General features: G+C 43.0%; 1 pseudogene; it reads left to right on the top strand.

Annotated features, from left to right (window-relative positions):
- The first annotated feature begins 19,534 nt into the window (after window positions 1–19,534).
- On the top strand, window positions 19,535–21,007 carry LOC122721294 (annotated as a pseudogene).
- The last annotated feature ends 726 nt before the right edge of the window (window positions 21,008–21,733 follow it).

Consider the following 21,733-nt stretch of genomic DNA (forward strand, 5'->3'; position numbering starts at 1 on the left):
AACCAAGGACCCCAGCAGTGAGCCAGCTGCTACAGAGTTGTCAAGAGTCAGCCAGAGGTGAGTGGAACTAAATTTCATCTTTTAAATTAAGAAATTAAATATTTTTATCATGCTTCATGCATCATGATTATATTATAGGTTGTTTGCATTAGAATCACAAATTATGTTGTATTGCATTACTCATTGTTGTTGATGGGGGATGGACATTGCACGACTCACTAGCCCTTTGTACGAAGTCCTGTGGTGCCCATAATAGGGCCGGGCAATAGCTCCGATCTACGAAGTCCTGTGGTGCCCATAATAGGGCCGGGCAATACGAAGTCCTGTGGTGCCCATAATAGGGCCGGGCATGGAGCTGAGGGATTTTTGGGTCAGTCCGTCCATGATGTGAAATGTTTGTGCAGTGATGCATTCCATGATAACATGTTTTAAAATATTCTTTTTAGAGTTCTACTCACTGGGCATCTAGCTCACCCCTCTCCCCTAACCCCCAGATTTGCAGGTGCGGGATAGATAGAAAAGGCTATGAGGAGAAGAGTCACATGTTTGTAATAGATAGATTGTGGACATGACAAATTTGTAAAATGATGTATAATTGATTAGTCTTTTTATGTATTAATGTTATTGAGGATAGAGCTGTGCTTGACCATAGTATGTTAATAATCCCATTTGTATCTTTACATGATCTTTATGTTATGATGTTTAAGTAAACCAACTCTCCATATGTTGTATAGCCCTTCGAGGCTTGTTGAGATCCCATAGAGGGACTTTATTTATGTAAATGTTCAGAGCATGCTCAGGTGGAGTTGGTGCATAATAGTATGTATGCAAGAAAAGTTTTAAATCTTTATGTATAATGTTGATCATGTATGGGATTACACAGGTTTACAGGTACATGGTAGGCTTGCTACGGGTCCCGGCGGCCTTATGCCGATCTGGATCCTAGCACCGGTAGCGGTCCGGATTTCCGGGGCGTTACAGAGTGGTATCAGAGCCCTAGGTTCATATGGTCGGACCTAGAGTGTCGGGCTCATAGAGGTTATAGAAGGTCAAGCACAATAGGAAAAGTCATGTCCACTAGGATAGGATATAGAGTCCTGTCTTGATTGATGTTGTGAAATGCCATGACATTGTGCATGTGCATAAATGATATGCTATGTTTGCTATGTATGTGATGTAGGTTCATGTGTGCCCACATGAACCATATAATACTGACGTTTGAAGTTTTGGTTGTGCTGTTTTTCAGAAGCAGAATGAGAGGAACTCGTCGATCTGCACGATTGACAGGAGTCCCACCAGAGGATGAGGGCACGAGTGCCCGTCCTCCAGCATTGCCTAGGGCAATGTCATGCAGAGTAAACAGAGAAAGAGTATCAAGGGACCCTAGAAGGTCTTTTGATACTAGCAGAAGGGGGACTGAAAGAGGAGGAAGTTCTTCAGATGTGAGGGAGGTTATGGAAGAAGATCAGAGAAGGGATGGGAATCTGGATGTTAGCATGTCAGAAGAAGGGACAGGGGAGTCACAAGGAGGCACTCAGGCCTCGGGGTATGGTTTTCCACCCCATTATCCACCCTATGTACAGAGTCCCGGGTATCCGATGGGAAGTACATCGGATTACTCCAGCTTTAACCCCTACCCTACTCACATGCCTTATCCACCTTTCTATCCACCTTACCCACAGTACCCAGCCTATCCACCCTCACCCTTCTATCCTAACCCAGCAAACCCCACCTCGGGGAATGCTGCACCCCCACCACCACCACCTACAGAACCAGTAACCCCAGCTACTCAACCTCCTAGACCTAGCTCAGCCAGTGGGAGTAAGGTGAAGATGACAGCTTACCTTAAGCTGGATGCTCCCAAGTACAAGTTAGGGGATGATCCCTTTGAATACCTGAGAGCAGTAAAGATGATCACTGACGAGCTAGGGGCAGATGACAGGAGAGCCATTGAGATGGCAGGGTTCACTTTAAAGTGCAAGAAGGCACGGGAATGGTTCAAGTGCTATGTGGACCCGAGACTTGATAATATGACATGGGAGGAATTTGCCAATGAGTTTGCTGGATGGGCCTTTCCAGATAGTTCCAGAGAGCTGAAGATGATTGAGTTTGAACAGCTGAGACAGACAGAGGACATGAGCATAGAGGAGTACACAGATAAATTTCTGGAGCTATTACCCTTCTCGGGGCAAGCTCTAGATACAGATGCAAAGAAGGCCAGGAGGTATGTTATGAAATTACAGTCCAGGTACTCCTCATTAATTCAGTCAGCTGAGAGGGAAAGTTTCCACACTGTGATGGATATGGCTCGAAGAATGGAGGCCAGTGCCATAATTGAGAGGTCAGTGAAGCAGTCAGTGACCCAGTCTTCAGGGGTTAAGACCCCAGGCAGAGGAGGGTCAGGACCCTCTACTCAGAGCTCAGGGAGCAAGAGATGGAGTAACACCAAGAAGCCCAAGAAGAACAAGTTCTGGAATAAGCTGAAATCCGGTCTGGGATTTGGCGGTGGTTCGAGTTCAGGTTCAGACGGCGAGGAATGCCAAAGGTGTGGGAAGCCACACAAGGGAAGGTGTCGATTTGGGACCAATGCATGTTTCAGATGTGGCCAGGAGGGACACATGGCTCGGGATTGTCCTAGAGCACCTTTTATGGGCCAACCCCAGCAGACAGCTTCAGGCAGTGTGGCACAGCCAGCAGCTCCAGCCACAACACAGGGCAGTGGCAGAGGTAGAGGGAGAGGGGCAACCTCTTCTTCTGGTTCCCGAGGTGAAGGTCCATCAGCTCCAGCCAGGATCTTCACCATGACTCAGCAGGAGGCGAACACATCCAACACCGTAGTGTCAGGTAATCTCATCATTGGGTGTTCTGATGTGTATGCATTAATGGACCCGGGTGCATCTCATTCCTTTATTGCTCCGAGGGCAGTTGAGAGATTAGGGTTGATGGTCTCTGGGTTAGAGTGTCCCCTATGGGTCAGTGGACCCAAGTGTGACCCGACAGTGGCAGAGTCAGTCTGCCGGTATTGTCCCGTGTTTGTTGAGGGAAGATGCCTCTCCGCCGACCTTGTGGTTCTAGACTTGACAGATTTTGACGTCATTCTAGGGATGGATTGGCTATCTACCCATGGTGCTACCTTGGATTGCAGGGACAAGGTAGTCAGGTTCAGAGATCAGAACGGGTCAGAGGTTGTCTTCAGAGGAGACAAGAGGGGTACGCCTAGAGGACTGATATCGGCCCTACAGGCTCGTAGGATGCTTAGGAAGGGATGTCAGGGGTATGTAGCTCACGTGAGAGAGCTGGATAGTCAGGTCAGGGAGCCAGCCTCAGTGCCAGTTGTCAGAGAATTTCTGGATGTCTTTCCAGAAGAGCTTCCAGGACTACCACCTGCTAGGGAGATAGAGTTCGAGATTGAACTAATGCCTGGAACTAGACCGATCTCTATCCCTCCCTACAGGATGGCACCAGCGGAATTGAAAGAATTGAAAGAGCAGTTGCAAGATCTGGTAGATAAGGGCTTCATCCGACCGAGTACCTCACCTTGGGGTGCTCCAGTGCTTTTTGTGAGAAAGAAGGATGGATCCCTCAGACTTTGTATCGACTACAGGCAGTTGAACAAAGTCACTACCAAGAACAAGTACCCATTGCCAAGGATCGATGATCTATTCGACCAGCTAGCAGGAGCGGGTTGTTTCTCCAAAATAGATCTGAGATCGGGGTACCATCAGCTGAGGATAAGGGAAGAAGACATACCAAAGACAGCTTTCAGGACCAGATATGGGCACTATGAGTTCCTTGTAATGCCGTTCGGGTTAACTAACGCCCCTGCAGCATTCATGGACCTCATGAATAGAGTATTCAGACCATACCTGGACCACTTCGTTATTGTCTTCATAGATGATATCTTAGTGTACTCCAGGAATGCAGAGGAGCATGCCCAGCATCTGAGGATTGTATTACAGACCTTGAGGGAACACGGCTTGTATGCCAAGTTCTCCAAGTGTGAGTTCTAGTTAAGGAGCATATCGTTCTTGGGGCATATAGTGTCAGAAAATGGGATAGAGGTGGACCCCAAAAAGGTTGAAGCTGTGACTAACTGGCCAAGACCCACCTCCGTGACAGAGATCAGAAGTTTCTTGGGTTTGGCTGGTTACTACAGGAGGTTCGTTCAGGACTTCTCCAAAATTGCAGCTCCTTTAACCAGATTAACCAGAAAGAACCAGAGGTTCGAGTGGACCGACCAGTGTGAGGAGAGCTTTGAGGAGCTCAAGAAGAGGTTGACTTCAGCACCAGTGTTAGCTCTGCCAACCAGCAATGAGGACTTCGCAGTGTTCTGTGATGCATCCAGAGTAGGCTTGGGTTGTGTGCTAATGCAGAATGGAAGGGTGATAGCTTATGCTTCTAGACAGCTAAAGAAGCACGAGCTGAATTACCCCACACACGACCTTGAGATGGCAGCAGTTATCTTTGCCCTCAAGATGTGGAGGCATTACCTCTATGGGGTAAAATGTGAGATCTTCACAGATCATAAGAGCCTACAGCACATCTTGAGCCAAAGAGATCTGAACTTGAGGCAGAGGAGATGGGTAGAACTGCTCAGTGACTATGATTGCAAGATACAGTACCATCCGGGTAAGGCTAATGTAGTAGCTGATGCCTTAAGCCGGAAATCACTTGGCAGTCTATCCCACATCACGGCAGAGAGGAGACCGGTGGTGAAGGAATTTTATAAGCTCATCAATGAGGGTTTACAGATGGAGTTGTCTGGTACAGGTGCTTTGATAGCCCAAATGAGAGTGACACCTGTGTTTCTGGAGCAGGTGGCTCAGAAACAGCACGAGGACCCAGAGTTAGTGAAGATTGCCAGGACTGTTCAGTCAGGCAAAGACAGTGAGTTCAAATTCGATAGTAAGGGGATCCTCCGCTATGGGAATAGACTATGTGTACCAGATGACATCGGGCTAAAAGGAGACATTATGAGAGAGGCTCATAATGCAAGATACAGTGTTCACCCTGGAGCCACCAAGATGTATCAAGATCTGAAAAGAGTGTATTGGTGGCCAGCTATGAAGAGGGAAGTGGCACAGTTCGTGTCAGCCTGCGAAGTGTGTCAGAGGGTGAAGCTGGAACATCAGAAGCCGGCTGGAATGCTTAACCCACTGCCGATTCCAGAGTGGAAATGGGAGAATATCGCCATGGATTTTGTAGTGGGGTTACCGGCAACATCCAACAGATTAGACACCATATGGGTGATTGTGGACAGACTCACCAAATCTGCTCACTTCATCCCTGTCAGGAACAACTACTCTGTGGATAAACTGGCGCAAGTGTATGTTGATGAGGTGGTGAGGCTGCATGGGGTTCCCGTTTCAATAGTGTCAGATAGAGGGCCCCAGTTCACCTCCAGGTTCTGGCGGAGTCTGCAGAGTGCTATGGGTACCAGGTTGGATTTTAGTACTGCCTTCCACCCCCAGACTGATGGACAGTCAGAGAGGACCATCCAGACAATAGAGGACATGCTCAGGATGTGTGTGCTGGATTTTGGCGGTTCTTGGAGGCAACATCTACCCTTGGTGGAGTTCGCCTACAATAACAGCTATCATGCCAGCATAGGGATGGCCCCATATGAAGCTTTGTATGGGAGGAAGTGCAGGTCACCTGTTTGCTGGGAAGAAGTTGGAGAAAAGGCCTTGGCAGGGCCTGAACTAGTAGAGATCACCAGCAGGGTGGTACCCTTAATCAGAGAGAGAATCAAGACAGCTGCAAGCAGACAGAAGAGTTATGCAGACATCCGCAGAAGACTAGTAGAGTTTCAGGAGGGGGATCTGGTATTGCTCAAGGTGTCTCCAATGAAAGGAGTGGTTTGGTTCGGGAAGAAGGGTAAGCTAGCTCCACGGTACATCGGACCCTTTGAAGTCTTGCAAAAGGTTGGGAATGTATCGTACAAGCTGGACTTGCCTGCTTCTATGGAAAGAATCCATCCGGTTTTCCATGTTTCCATGTTGAGGAAGTTCGTGTCGGATCCGGGCAAGGTTCTTAGTGAGCCTGATGTGGAGATCCAGGAGGATCTCACCTATGTAGAGCAGCCAGTACGGATTGTGGACACACAGATCAGAAAGTTGAGGAACAAGGAAATCCCGATGGTAAAAGTCCTTTGGAACCACCACAATATCGAAGAATGCACTTGGGAGACACGGGAGTCCATGCTCCAGCAATATCCCCATCTCTTTTAGAGGTTAGTGCCTATGTGTTTTATGTGTTTAGTATATAGATGTTGTTGTGATATGCATGTACTAGTAGAGGAACATTCGGGGACGAATGTTCTTAAGGGGGGGAGAATGTAATACCCGGCTAGACTCCGGTATCGGAATTCCTACCGTCCGGTAGAATCTCGGATGTCGGAGACCTCTAGAAGGGTAGAATCATGTTTTATAAAAATGTTTTCGTGTTTTAATGGTTTTAAAGTATGGAACTAAATAAGTTTTTGCATGAAAATAGCATTGGAGGAAAACTCAGGTTCGGCCGCCGAAAGACAAGTTCGGCCGCCGAAGATGCATGTGATTAGGAGGCACGTTAGGCCCCCGAAAGCATGAGTGAGGGAATTGCAGGTTCGGCCGCCGAACCTCATGTTCGGCCGCCGAACATTGCATGGATACGGAGGCACATTCGGCCCCCGAACGTGGCCTGGCCAGCCACTATAAAAGGGTCCCTTAGGTCCGCACGGGCGAGCTTTTTCTCCCCCGTTGTCGGCCAAGGTGAGTCCCCGCCGCTTCTCCCTCGATCTTGAGTGTTTTCTTTAGATCTTTCATGGTTTTCACGGGTTTTAACTTCGGTTTTGAAGATTTGTGAGTAAAGAGCAAGTTTTGGGTACTTGGAGGTTCAAAGAGCTCAATCTCTCTATCTCCAAGCTAGGATCGCCTTTCCTCTCGTTTCTTCAAGAGGTAAGCTCGGATCCACCCTTGTTATGTGTTTTAAACAAGCTTTAAGTTGATTTATGGGTAGAGATGCATGTTTAGGCTTGTTGATGAGTTTTTGGGTTTTGATTGCTTTGATGAACAATGTAGCTTGATTTTGTGTGTTTGAAGTGTTGTAGTTGGGGTATATGATAGTTTGAGACCCCTAGGTGTAATGTATGATGAGTATGCATGTTGTAGAACTAGTTTATGCATGATTGGAGCTTGGGAGGCGAAATGTACACAAGGGAACCAAGTTTCTGCCCTTTGGCAGAAACCAGGTTCGGCAGCCGAAGGTACTTTCGGCCGCCGAACATGGCTGGGGAGGCAGGCCTTTCGGCTGCCGAAGTTGCCCCCGAAAAGAGACTTTCGTCTCTGTCTGGCACTTTCGGCCGCCGAAGGTGCCGCCGAACCTAGCTGAGTTTCGTCTCTATCCAGGACTTTCGGCCGCCGAAGGTGCCGCCGAAAGTGCCCTGTTCAGCCATTTCATGCATATTTTCTGCGATGTTTTCATGATGTTGTAGGGGGTTTTCGGGGGATATATTAGAGTCATGTTTATATATGTTTGGTCCCTCATTGGAGTCCACCTGTGTAGGTTCGGACCCGAGGAACCAAGGACCCCAGCAGTGAGCCAGCTGCTACAGAGTTGTCAAGAGTCAGCCAGAGGTGAGTGGAACTAAATTTCATCTTTTAAATTAAGAAATTAAATATTTTTATCATGCTTCATGCATCATGATTATATTATAGGTTGTTTGCATTAGAATCACGAATTATGTTGTATTGCATTACTCATTGTTGTTGATGGGGGATGGACATTGCACGACTCACTAGCCCTTTGTACGAAGTCCTGTGGTGCCCATAATAGGGCCGGGCAATAGCTCCGATCTACGAAGTCCTGTGGTGCCCATAATAGGGCCGGGCAATACGAAGTCCTGTGGTGCCCATAATAGGGCCGGGCATGGAGCTGAGGGATTTTTGGGTCAGTCCGTCCATGATGTGAAATGTTTGTGCAGTGATGCATTCCATGATAACATGTTTTAAAATATTCTTTTTAGAGTTCTACTCACTGGGCATCTAGCTCACCCCTCTCCCCTAACCCCCAGATTTGCAGGTGCGGGATAGATAGAGAAGGCTATGAGCAGAAGAGTCACATGTTTGTAATAGATAGATTGTGGACATGACAAATTTGTAAAATGATGTATAATTGATTAGTCTTTTTATGTATTAATGTTATTGAGGATAGAGTTGTGCTTGACCATAGTATGTTAATAATCCCATTTGTATCTTTACATGATCTTTATGTTATGATGTTTAAGTAAACCAACTCTCCATATGTTGTATAGCCCTTCGAGTCTTGTTGAGATCCCATAGAGGGACTTTATTTATGTAAATGTTCAGAGCATGCTCAGGTGGAGTTGGTGCATAATAGTATGTATGCAAGAAAAGTTTTAAATCTTTATGTATAATGTTGATCATGTATGGGATTACACAGGTTTACAGGTACATGGTAGGCTTGCTACGGGTCCCGGCGGCCTTATGCCGATCTGGATCCTAGCGCCGGTAGCGGTCCGGATTTCCGGGGCGTTACATTATATACCCTTAACCCCTTTTTAAAACTTACTTAAAACATGTATAAAGGTATGGATCTACACTTACCTCTTGAAGATCGAAGGTAGGCGTGACCCAACTTGGAGATGAGGAGGAAACGAGCTCCGGAGGTCTCCAAGCTTCAAAACTTTGGTCTAAGTTTAAAAATCTTCAAAACAAGGTAAAAACTTATCAAAAACTTGAAGGATTTGAAGAAAAACATAAAATCAACCATAGATGTAACGACCCGGAAACCAGACCGCTTCCGGCGCTAGGGTTCAGATCAACTTAAGGTCGCCGGAACCCGTAGCAAGCCTACTATGCATCCTGTATACCTGATAAAATCCTAAACATGAACATACATGTAACAGCCCGGACGTGATCCCCGGCACTGTTACCGCTCAAGGCCCAGGGCTATCCCTCGCCTGGCCTCTTTGCCACCTCGGGCTTTCCACTGGCGTCGTGAACAGCTCTTAACATCCCTTCACCCTCACGGGTTCCGGGCAGGATTTGTCCCCTTGGGTTCTTGCATCGAATGCATCCTTCCCCAAGTGGAACAACTGGTACTCACTCTCACCAGACTATTCCCTTAAAGTGGGAGGTCAAGGGTTCGAGCAGTGGGGGAGGCGACCTAATTTCCAAAGGGAAATTTGGGCCAAATCCACTTGGGGAAGGACGCTTGCGTGAACCCAAGGGGACAAATCCTGCCCGGAACCCGTGAGGGTGAAGGGATGTTAAGAGCTGTTCACGGGGCCAGTGGAAAGCCCGAGGTGGCGAGAGGGCCAGGCGAGGGATAGCCCTGGGCCGTGAACGGTAACAGTGCCGGGGATCACGTCCGGGCTGTTACAATACATTTTCATAAAAACTTTAAACTTTTCATATACCAAGCTTGGCCTGTACATACATCATAACTGTATACATAAAAACCTCATACTAGAGCCCTCATCAAATACTCCAGTAGGGTCAACATCATAAACATCAAGCTTGGTTCAACATATCTCATCATTAAAACTTTTACATAAAAACATATTCACTGGGATTTACAACATAAACTAGGACAAAGCACAATTCTAATCCATTACATATTACATGTCCACTACTAACTATTACAAAAACATAAACATCACCCTTACCGATTTCCCGTGCTATCTCTGACCTACAAACCTGGGGGTTAGGGGAAAGGGGGTAAGCTACAAGAGCCTAATGAGCATAACAGTAAAAACAGTTTTATAAATTATGCTCATATGGAATGCATCACAACACAAACAATACACATCAAGGATGGACTTGTCACCAGTAACCCTCTAAATATCCAAATAATGTCCGGCCCTCGACGGAGCTCCTTAGGACTTCCTTTTAAACATAACATAACATGTCCAACTGTGCCAGGGGCGTAGAATGGGCAACCTTGGACTTTCATATCATATCATATCGTATCATGTCATATCGAGGGCTAGTGGGTCATCCAGTATCCATCCACATCAACAGTAAAATATGCAATGCATCATATTCGTGAATTCTAATGCAACAACCTATAAACATGGCAATCGTGATGCATGAACATGCTTAAAAATTTAGTTACTTTAAAACATAGTTCAGTTCTACTCACCTCTGGTTGACGCTTGACTAACTCTGAAGCAGCTGACTCACTGCTGGTCTCTGCGGTCTCTCAGGTCCGATCCTACACAGGTGGACTCAAATGAGGGACCAAACATACTCTATAAGGACTCTAAACATCTCCCCAAAAACCCCTTAAAACATCATAAAACAGGCAGAGGAAGGCTGGACAAAGGACTTTCGGCAGCAGGTTCGGCAGCCAAAAGTCTCTACAGATCCGAAAGTCAAGCACTTTCGGGGGCAAAGTTCGGCGGCCGAAAGCCTTCACAGACCCGAAAGTCACTAACCTTCGGGGGTAGGTTCGGCGGCCGAAACTCCCTTTCAGAGCCGAAAGTCCATGTTTTGGGGGGCAGTTTAGGTGGCCAAAGGCTGCCTCCACAGGCAGGTTCAGCGGCCGAAACTTGCTTCGGCGGCCGAACCTGGGTTCTCCAGAATGGCAGAACCCAATTTCGCCCTATGCATTTCAGCCTCAAAACTCTCCAAAACACGCACTTAGCTTCCTACAACATGCATTCTCACACCCACATGCATAAGGGGCACAAAACTAACTTAAGCCCCAACAACCAACAACAAAAACATCACAAGGGCATACATTTAGCATAAAGCTAACATAAAACCTAAAACATAGATCTAACCAAAACATGCATTATAACCCCTTAAACCTTCATAAAACTTAATTAAAAATATGAGAGAGGCAAAGATCAAGGCTTACCTCTTGGAGATCTAGGAGTGACAGCAACCCCAACATGGAGATGAGTCAAACGGTCTCCAAAGCTTCAAAACTTTGATTTAAGCTTAAAAACTTCAAAAACAAGATAAAAACTCATAAAAAACTTGAGAGATTTGAAGGAAAAACATAAGATCACCAAGGGTTGGCGGAGACTCACCTTGCCTGAAAATGGAGAGAGAAAACTCGCCCATTTTCGGACAGGGGGCCTTTTATAGGTGGCTAGCCAGACCACCTTCGGGGGCCAAAGGAGCTTCCAAAATTGCCCCATGATCGGCGGACGAACATGAGGTTCGGCGGTCGAACCTGGGCCTTTCCCTCAATCTCTTTTCTTTTCTTCTTTAAAACTTTTAACTCAAGACCAAACAATAAAACCATGAAAATCATTTTGTAAAAACATATTTTACCCTTCTAGAGGTTCCGGTATCCGAGATTCCAGATCCCGACGGAGATTCAATCGGAAGATTGGAATTCCGATGCCGGAGTCTAGCCGGGTATTACATTCTTCCCCCCTTTAAGAACATTCATCCTCGAATGTTCAAACAACACACATGCAAACATAGACATCAAGAAGCACATAAAGACATAACAACACTCACCTTAAAAGAGATAAGGGTATTATTGGAGCATGGACTCCCGGGTCTCCCAGATGCACTCTTCCATGTTGTGGTGATTCCAAAGGACTTTCACCATCAGGATTTTCTTGTTCCTCAGCTTTCTGACTAGTGTGTCTATGATCTGCACTGGCTGTTCAACATAGGTGAGATCTCCTGAGATTTCCATCTCTAGTTCATTAAAAACCTTACTCGGATTCGACACGAACTTTCGTAACATGGAAACATGGAAAACCAGATGAATTCTCTTCATTGAAGCAGGTAAATCTAACTTGTAGGATACATTCCCAATCCTTTGCAGGATTTCGAAGGGTCCGATGTATCTTGGAGCTAGTTTACCCTTCTTCCCAAAATGAATCACCCCTTTCATAGGAGATACCTTAATCAATATCCTTTCCCCCTCCTGGAACTCTACATGCTTCCTGCGGGTGTCTGCATAACTCTTTTGCCTGCTCCCCGCTGTCCTAATTCTTTCTCTGATAATGGGCACTACCCTGCTGGTGATCTCAACTAACTCTGGCCCTACTAGAGCTCTTTCTCCCACTTCTTCCCAGCAAACAGGTGACCTGCACTTCCTCCCGTATAGAGCTTCATAAGGAGCCATCCCTATGCTAGCATAATAGCTGTTATTGTAGGTGAACTCCACCAAGGGTAGATGTTGCCTCCAAGAACCGCCAAAATCTAGCACACACATTCTCAACATGTCTTCTATGGTTTGGATGGTCCTCTCTGATTGTCCGTCAGTCTGTGGATGGAAGGCAGTGCTAAAGTCTAGCCTCGTGCCCATAGCATTCTGCAGACTCCGCCAAAACCTGGAGGTGAACTGGGGTCCTCTATCTGACACAATAGTTACTGGAGCCCCATGAAGCCTGACGATCTCTTCAACATAAACCTATGCCAGCTTGTCCACTGAGTAACCACTCCTGATAGGGATGAAGTGAGCAGATTTAGTCAGTCTGTCCACAATTACCCATATGGAGTCTAGTCTGTTGGACGTGGCTAGTAACCTCACTACGACGTCCATCGCTATATTTTCCCATTTCCACTCTGGAATCGATAATGGATTGAGCATCCCAACTGGGTTCTGATGCTCTAGCTTCACCCTTTGACAGATCTCACAAGCGAACATGAACTGTGCCACTTCTCTCTTCATAGTTGGCCACCAATAGACTCTTTTCAGATCCTGGTACATTTTGGTGGCCCCAAGGTGAACACTGTACCTAGCATTATGAGCCTCTCTCATAATGTCTCCCTTCAAACTTACGTCATCTGGTACACATAACCTGTTCCCATAACGGAGGATCCCTTTGTTGTCAAATCTAAACTCTTCATTCTTGTCTGACTGGACAGTCCTGGCAATTTTTACCAACTCGGGGTCCTCATGCTGTTTCTGCGCCACTTGCTCCAGAAACACGGGTGTCACTCTCATCTGAACCACTAGTGCACCTGTACCAGACAACTCTAGCTGTAAACCTTCATTGATGAGCTTATAGAATTCCCTCACCACCGGTCTTCTCTCTGCTGTGATATGGGATAAACTGCCAAGTGATTTCCGGCTGAGGGCATCTGCCACTACATTTTCCTTCCCCGGATGATATTGAATCTTGCAATCATAGTCACTAAGCAGTTCTACCCATTTTCTCTGCCTCAGGTTCAATTCCTTCTGACTCAAGATGTACTGCAGACTTTTATGATCTGTAAAGATCTCACATTTTACCCCATATAGGTAATGCCTCCACATCTTGAGTATAAAGATCACGGCTGCCATCTCTAGATAATGGGTGGGGTAATTCAACTCATGCTTCTTTAGTTGTCTAGAAGCATAAGCAATTACCCTCTCATTCTGCATAAATACACAACCTAATCCCACTCGGGACGCATCACAAAACACTATGAAATCTTCATTACTGGTTGGCAGAGCTAACACTGGTGCTGACGTCAACCTTCTCTTCAGCTCTTCAAAGCTTTCCTCACACTGTTCTGACCAAACGAATTTTTGATTCTTTCTGGTCAACCTGGTCATAGGAGCTGCAATTCTAGAAAAGTCCTGAATGAACCCCCTGTAGTAACCTGCCAAACCCAAAAAGCTTTTGATTTCTGTGACTGTAGTGGGTCTGGGCCAGTTAGCTACCGCTTCTACTTTCTTAGGGTCCACCTCGATTTCCTTTTCTGTTACCACATGCCCTAAGAAAGAAATGCTCCTCAACCAGAATTCACACTTGGAGAACTTGGCATACAAGCCATGTTCTCTCAGGGTCTGCAGCACTGTCCTCAGATGATGGGCATGCTCCTCTGCATTTCTAGAATACACTAAGATATCGTCAATGAAGACAATAACGAAGTGATCCAGAAAATGGCTAGAAACTCTGTTCATGAGATCCATGAATGTTGCGGGGGCATTGGTTAGCCCGAACGGCATCACTAGAAACTCATAGTGCCCATATCTGGTCCTGAAAGCTGTCTTTGGCACATCCTTTTCTCTGACCCTCAGCTGGTAGTATCCAGATCTCAAATCTATCTGAGAAAAACAACTGGCTCCTGCTAGCTGGTCAAATAGATCATCAATCCTGGATAACGGATACTTGTTCTTGGTAGTGACTTTGTTCAACTGCCTGTAGTCGATACATAGCCTTAGGGATCCATCCTTCTTTTTCACAAACAGCACTGGAGCACCCCAAGATGAGGTACTAGGTCGGATGAAAACCTTATCTATCAACTCTTGCAACTGCTCTTTCAACTCTTTCAACTCTGCAGGTGCCATCTTGTAGAGAGGAATAAAGATCGGTCTGGTTCCAGGCATCACTTCAATTTCAAACTCTATCTCCCTAGCAGGTGGTAAACCTGGCAACTCGTCTGGGAAAACATCTAGGAACTCTCTGACTACGGGCACTAAGGCTGGTTCCCTAACCTGACTGTCAAGCTCTCTAACATGAGCTAGATACCCCTGACAACCCCTCCTGAGCAACCTACGAGCCTGTAGGGCTGATATCAAACCTCTAGGCATACCCCTCATGTCTCCTCTAAAGACAACCTCTGACCCATCCTGTCCTCTGAACCTGACTACCTTGTCTTTGCAGTCCAAGGTAGCACCATGAGCAGATAGCCAGTCCATCCCTAGAATGACGTCAAAATCATTTAAGTCTAGAACCACAAGATCGGCTGGAAGGCATCTACCCTCAACAAAAACTAGACTGAACCTGCAGACTGACTCTGCCACGGATGGATCACACTTGGGTCCACTGACCCAAAGGGGACACTCTAACCCAGAAGCTATCAAACCCACTCTGTCTACGGCTCTCAGAGCACCAAAAGAATGAGAAGCACCGGGGTCCATAAGAGCATACACATCAGAACATCCAATGATGAGATTACCTGACACCACGGTGTTTGACGTGTTAGCCTCCTGCTGAGTCATAGTGAAGATCCGAGCTGGAGCTGACGGACCTTCTCTGCGGGAACCTGCAGAAGAAGAGGTTGACCCTCTCCCTCTGCCTTGACCACTGCCATGAGTCATGGCTGGAGCTGCTGGTTGAGCCACACTGCCTGAAGCCGTCTGCTGGGACTGTGCCAACAAGGTCGCAGTGGGACACTCACGTGCCATGTGCCCCTCCTGTCCACATCTGAAGCAGGCTGTAGTCCCAAACCGACAAACCCCTTTGTGCGGCTTTCCACACCTCATGCATCCTGAACTGTCTGAACCAGAGCTCGAGCCACCACATAATCTCAGACCAGACTTCAACCGGTTCCAAAACTTGTTCTTCATCGGCTTGGACCTGTTCCACTTTTTGCTACCTGAGGCTGCTGCACTTAGAGAAGAGAGATCAAACTTTCCTAAACCTGGGGTCTTAGAACCCGAGGGCTGTGCCACCTACTGTTTCACTGTTCCTTGGATGATGGCACTAGCCTCCATCTTTCTGGCTGCATCCACTATGGTGTGGAAGCTCTCTCTCTCTGCTGCTAGGATTAGAGAGGAATACCTAGAGTGAAGTCTCATGGTATATGATAGAGCATATTTTAGTCCAATTTCTCATTATGTTCTTGATGTTTATTTACACCATTTCTGCCTAAATTTGTGGTTTTAATCATGTTTTGCAGATATTAGGTCTAAAGAGACAATCTGGAGAAAATGCTCTTAAAACTGCCAAAAAGTGCCAAATATGGAAAGTGTCAAAAAAGGAAAGTTTTCAGAAAAGGAAAGTTTTCAAATACGGAAAGTGCAGAAGCAAAAGCAAATAAGGAAAGCTCAGTCAGAAGATTATTTGAAATTCAAATCGTAGATCTTTCTTTCCTTATTCAAAGATGTGCACACACTGCAGCAGTCAAATCTTCCTATTTAGGCAGCAAGATTTCAAGGAGATGCACTTGCCTCTTCTTCATTCAGCATTCAAAATTCAAACGAAGGCTCCACCTAAAAAGGAAAGATAAGACAGAATCACTTTCCCTGCTGCATTCAATGACCACGCGCCACCTGCCTTCTGCAAAGCAAGATGCGCGCCTTCCTCTTTTAAATCCTTGGTGCGCGCCTCCTTCCTTCTGGAGAATTTACAACGCGATTCTTTCCTTTTCAGCACTTTGAGCAGCCTCTTCACTAATTAGGAAGCAAGTATGACCTAGGGCAGCACTTTCAACTATAAAAAGACACATAAGGAGCCTCCACACAACTTTTACACTCCCCTTTGGAGACACCGACGGGATTGCAAGTGACACCATCTCTTCTTCTTCCTTTCTTTTATTTTCTTTTTTTGCTTCAGCCATGAGTGGCTGAAACCTTTTTTTCTAGTTGAAGATTGGTTGAAACTTTGGTTGTTTTATGGATTGTGAGATCTGAACATAAGTTGTTTATCTTTTGGTTATTCAATATTTGTGCAATTTCATGCTTGATTCCATTATTGCTTTGTTATTTTGATCAATGTGGCCAATTGATTATTGATTGCAAGGTAATATATTGTTAGTTTGAATGATTTTAAGTCCGTAATTGCTTGGATTGTTCAAACATAAGAACACTTGGTGTAAAAACTAAGGAAATTGTATGATCTAGCAACATCTCATGCGTTTGAGTAGTTAGGATTGGATCTCTCTCTTTCTTCATGCAATTAACAATTGTTTGATGCCTAAGGCCCAAGGACATTCCTTGGCAATTTGTTAATAGTAATTAATTAGAGGACGTTTCCTAATTAGTTTAATCATAAGGAGAGACATGGTGGTGAGAAGCGTCTTCCATCTCCATAACTAATCTATTGAATCAATCAAAAGAAACTAAGTGTCAATGATCAATCCCAACAACTGAAGTGGATCCAATTCTTCAACTAGAGCTTTCTTATTATTTATTTCTCTTTTATTTTATTATTCGCTTATTTTAATTGCTTTCAGTAGTTTGTTAATCAAATCAATCTCAAACTCCCCATTTTACTTTTACTGCAATTTATTTTTATTCCGCTTTCAGTTTATCTCATTTTTAGTTTTCTTATTTTTCAGTTTATTTTTGTTTCAGTTTATTTTATTAGTATTGATAAGGAAAATAGGTAAGTTCTCAATTCCCTGTGGATTCGATCCTTTCACCACTATATCACTACAAAAAAACTGTGAAATTGCGACCAAAATTAGCGACCAAAATTTTTGGTCGCTATATAGCGACCAATCACCGACCATTCTGCTACTACATGAACGAAATAATATTTTTATTTAACAAAAAGCTCAACGACCAAAAATTGGTCGTTACTTGGTCGCTATTTAGCGACCAAATTTAAAATGGTCGCTAAATTTAGCGGGAATTAATGGCGCGAACCATTTTGCGACCATATTTAGCGACTAAACTAATTAGTCGCTAAATAGCAACCAATCAGCAACCATTTCATTTTTAAAATTTTAATTTAATTTTTAATTAAATTTTATTTTATTTAAAATTTTAAAATTTAAATTAAGTGATTTGAATTGGGTATACAAAATGACGTCGTTTTGACAATTTAAGGATACTCTAACCTGATCTCTAATTTCTAATCCCTAATTAATCCCTAATCCTTAATAAAATTAACCCTAATCCCTAATTCTTAATTTTAATCTATAATTCCTAACAAAATTAACCCTAATCCCTAGAGGTGAGCAGAAATCGGTTTAAACCAAAAAAACCGACCGTACCGAACCGATTTGAAAATTTGGTTCGGTTTTTTATAAATTTCAGTTCGGTTCGATTTTTAATTTTAAAATTTTTTATTATTTCGATTCAGTTCGGTTTTGATCGAAAAAACTGAAAAAACCGAACCGAACCGATTAATGATAATAATTTGTTTTTTCATTAATATAGAGAAATTAAATCATATTAAGATTAAAATATTTTATTAAATTTAAAAATACAAAAAATAAAGTGTAAAAAATAAAAAAATTATTAAAAATCGAAACCGATCAAACCAAACTGAATCAAACCGAAATAGACCGGTTCGGTTCGATTCGGTTTCTGACCAAAATCGGTTCGGTTTGATTTTCATAAACACTAAAATTTCAGTTTTCGGTTTATTCAGTTTGGTTCGGTTTTGAACCGAACCGACCGAATGCTCACCCCTACTAATCCCTAATTTCTAATCTCTAATCCCTAATCCCTAATCCCTAATTAACTATACTAACAAAACTAACCGTAATCCCTCATTTATTTTTTCATTTTACTCAAGTCACACTTCCCTCTCTCCGTTAGGGATGTAAACGGGTAAGGTATCCGCGAAAATTAAACTACCCGAATCCGAACCCGATTTATATTAGTAATATCCGAACCCGTTCCGAATCCGAACAAAAATTAATTTAAACTATCCGAATCCGTTACAAACCCGATTATTATTATCCAAATAAAATACGAACCCGTTTAATTTTATATATTTTAATTAATAATTTATATAAAAAATATTTTTCATTAATAATTTTCATTTAAAAAATCTAATATTTCTAAAGAATATTTAAATTTAAATTTTTAAATAAAAATATATAAAAAAATTATAAATATTATTATAAAATATATTTTTTATATTGAATTAATTATTTATATAAACGGGTTCGGGTAGTGGATACCTGTACATAAAATCCGAATTCGATCCGAATCCGCAACGGGTATTATTTAAAACCCGAACCCATTCCAAAGCCGATTATAACTACTCAAATCCGTTCTATTAGGGTTCGGTTCAGTTTTAAATTCAAAATTTTCGATTAAATCGAACCGAACCAAAATCACCTATACTACGTCATTTTGAAATGTAACCTTATTTGCTCTAAATCTAAAAGTCAGTAGAGAAGCTAATCTCCATTCCACGCCGCCTCACATCACACATGCCTCTGCCTCCTCACCTCACTGTCGCTCTCTAGTCTCTCTGTCACTGGTGGATTTGTAGTTTTCTCCCAAGGTTTTTTCAATTTCTCTAGCTTCTAACCCAAATCCTCTCTCCCAGTACTTGCTTCTTTGTGTTGTTGACATTTTTTTCGCTTTTTGATGTCTTGCATGCAAGAAGAGCCTCTTCGCGGCCTCCACACAATCGTCGGCGTCGGTCGTCGCTCTCCACGCAATCGTCGGTCGTCGCTCTCCAGTCCATCGGCTCTCCGCGCCGTCAGCAACTTGGTTGTCCTCAATCCTCTGTCTTCCTCAGCCCTCAGTCTTCCTCAGTTCAGTCCTCAGTCCTCATCAGCAACTGTAAAAGGTAAGTAATTTTATTTTTATAAAGAGTATGTTCTGAAAGGAGAGTGTTTATGATATGCAAACACTATCTGTAGACACAAATGATATTTGTTCATTGTGAAATGCATCCAGGAATGCTAGCTTCTACATCGAGCCATTGAATTGGGGATTTTTGTGTCTGGTTCTTTGTTTTATAGTCGTTTTAGAAGGCATAAGGGGAACTGTTTTGGGTCTTTTATAAAAAGTCATTTTGAAATAAATGAATTCACGACAAAAGTGGCTTTATTTTGCAAGAATTCTGACTCATTTAATGAAGTGTTCTATTGAAAACCCTTAAAAACAACCTACTTTAACTCACATTTATTTGTAAATAAGGGCAAAATAGAAAATGAGGACGTTAATTTTAGTTGTTAGTTGTTCCAAAAACTAGAATTCAAATGAACTCTCATTTTAAAATTGATTCTGGACACATGAATTTTCTTACAAAATCGTTTTTATTGGATTCTTTTATGTATATCAAGTCTGACAATGGAGCACCTTTTATATTCACTGGTGGCAGGTGATCTTTGATTTCCGTTTTTTGGCACTTCTGGCTATTGGAGGCTCATTAGCTGGTTCACTATTGTGCTTCTTAAATGTACTTTCTTCTACCCAGCATTTATCAACTTCTTTCATTCAGTCGCATAGAATTGGAATTTACATTAATTAATTATGATGGTAGAGCTTTAGTATTTTGTCCAAAGGAGTTTATTGGCTTTCTCTCCCACAGTGAGAGGCTGAGTACACCTGCCTTTCTCTGCATAAGTTGGTAGCTGCTTTTGATACAAAACTTGTGTTGTTTTGGTCTTTTGAGAGGGTTGTGCTTTGAAATGTGAACTAATAGCTCTAGCTTAAGTGTATGAATTGCAGTTAAATCAACATTAATAGAAAATTATGTGCAGAATGAGATTAATTCTGTCACCCCTTTTGATCTATTGCAGGGTTGTGTTTACATTTTTGATGCATACAAAGTTTATTGGAGTAGCTGTGTTAAAGGAATTCACACTGGACAGATGGTTCTGCGCTTAGTCGAAGCTATTGGTAAGCTTCTCTAAGAATTAGTTCAATGCTTTGTTTGATTTTTCTAGTCTTAAGAGCATTCATGTTAATTTCACAAAATATTTTATAGGGGAACTAATTTTGAGAATACACATATGTAGGGTGCTCTCAATCAATTTTCATGTATTGAATTTTGTCATTGAAGTTCATTCTCAGAAGTCCAATTTATGTTGTTTCCTATTTTAAATCCGAAATATGAAGTTTCTGTTGAAGATGAACATTTATGCTGATATATCTATGCTGAATGCAGATGTTTATCTTGCTGGAATTGTGATGCTAATCTTCGGCATGGGCTTATACGGATTTTTATCAGCAATGTGCCTCCTGATGTTCCTTCCCATGTCGACCGAGCCCTAAAAGGCTCTTCCCTATTTGGAATGTTTGCTTTGAAGGTAAATTTCACTCCCTGAGAAACTTGCTCACTTTCCAGGAATTTTTCTGATGCAATTGAAAGAATTTTTTTGGGGTTTGCAGGAGAGACCAAAGTGGATGAAGATTAGCTCACTTGATGAACTGAAGACAAAAGTAGGACATGTTATTGTTATGATTCTTCTGGTGAAGATGTTTGAGAGGAGCAAAATGGTGACAATAGCTACAGGAATTGATTTACTAAGCTATTCTGTTTGTATTTTCTTGTCATCTGCTTCTTTATACATCCTTCATAATCTGCACAAGTCAGATTAAGGGTAGATGTCAGAATTCAGATTTATAAAAACTTGCATATATTGTATTTATTAATTTATTGTTAGTATTAGTTTTGATCTTCGAGAAATGTACACTATATTTTTGCAGTTTCCTGAAATGAATGATAAGGATATGTTTTTAAAAGTAAAAAAGTCAAAAGTTCTGCGTTTGCCGGGAGTCGAACCCGGGTCTATTGCTTGGAAGGTAATTATCCTAACCGTTGGACTTAAATCGTTTTATAGTAAAACAAAATTATTGTTTTGATTATTCAATTTCAAATAAAATACCAAAATATTTTTAATATTTAAAAAAAATAATTAGTTAGTCTCTCCTTTAATTTCACCAATTTACTTTCACACAGCGATCAAATGCTTTTCCCTGAGGCGATCAAATAACAACGAAATAGCGACTAAACTAGCGACCAAAACAGCGACCATTTAACGACCGAAATTTAAGGACCAATTTACTTCCACACAGCGACCAAATGCTCTTTCTTGAGGCGATCAAATAACAACGAAATAGCGACCAAATTAGCGACCAAAACAGCGACCATTTAACGATCAAAATTTAACGACAAAACAGCGACTATTTAGCGACTAATATTTCTAATACCTAATTTGCGATGACACCAAATTAGCGACCAAAAAATGGTCGCTGATTGGTCGCTATTTTAGCGACCAATTTCCAGATTGTTGCCAAAAATTTAGCGACTGGCCAAACACCGACCATTTAATTTTGGTCGCTAAATGGTCGCTATTTCATAATAGCGACCAAATTCTGCCTTTTAGCGACTAAAATTTTGGTC

The sequence above is a fragment of the Manihot esculenta genome, chromosome 18 (genome assembly GCF_001659605.2).
Source record: "Manihot esculenta cultivar AM560-2 chromosome 18, M.esculenta_v8, whole genome shotgun sequence".
Lineage (NCBI taxonomy): Eukaryota > Viridiplantae > Streptophyta > Magnoliopsida > Malpighiales > Euphorbiaceae > Manihot > Manihot esculenta.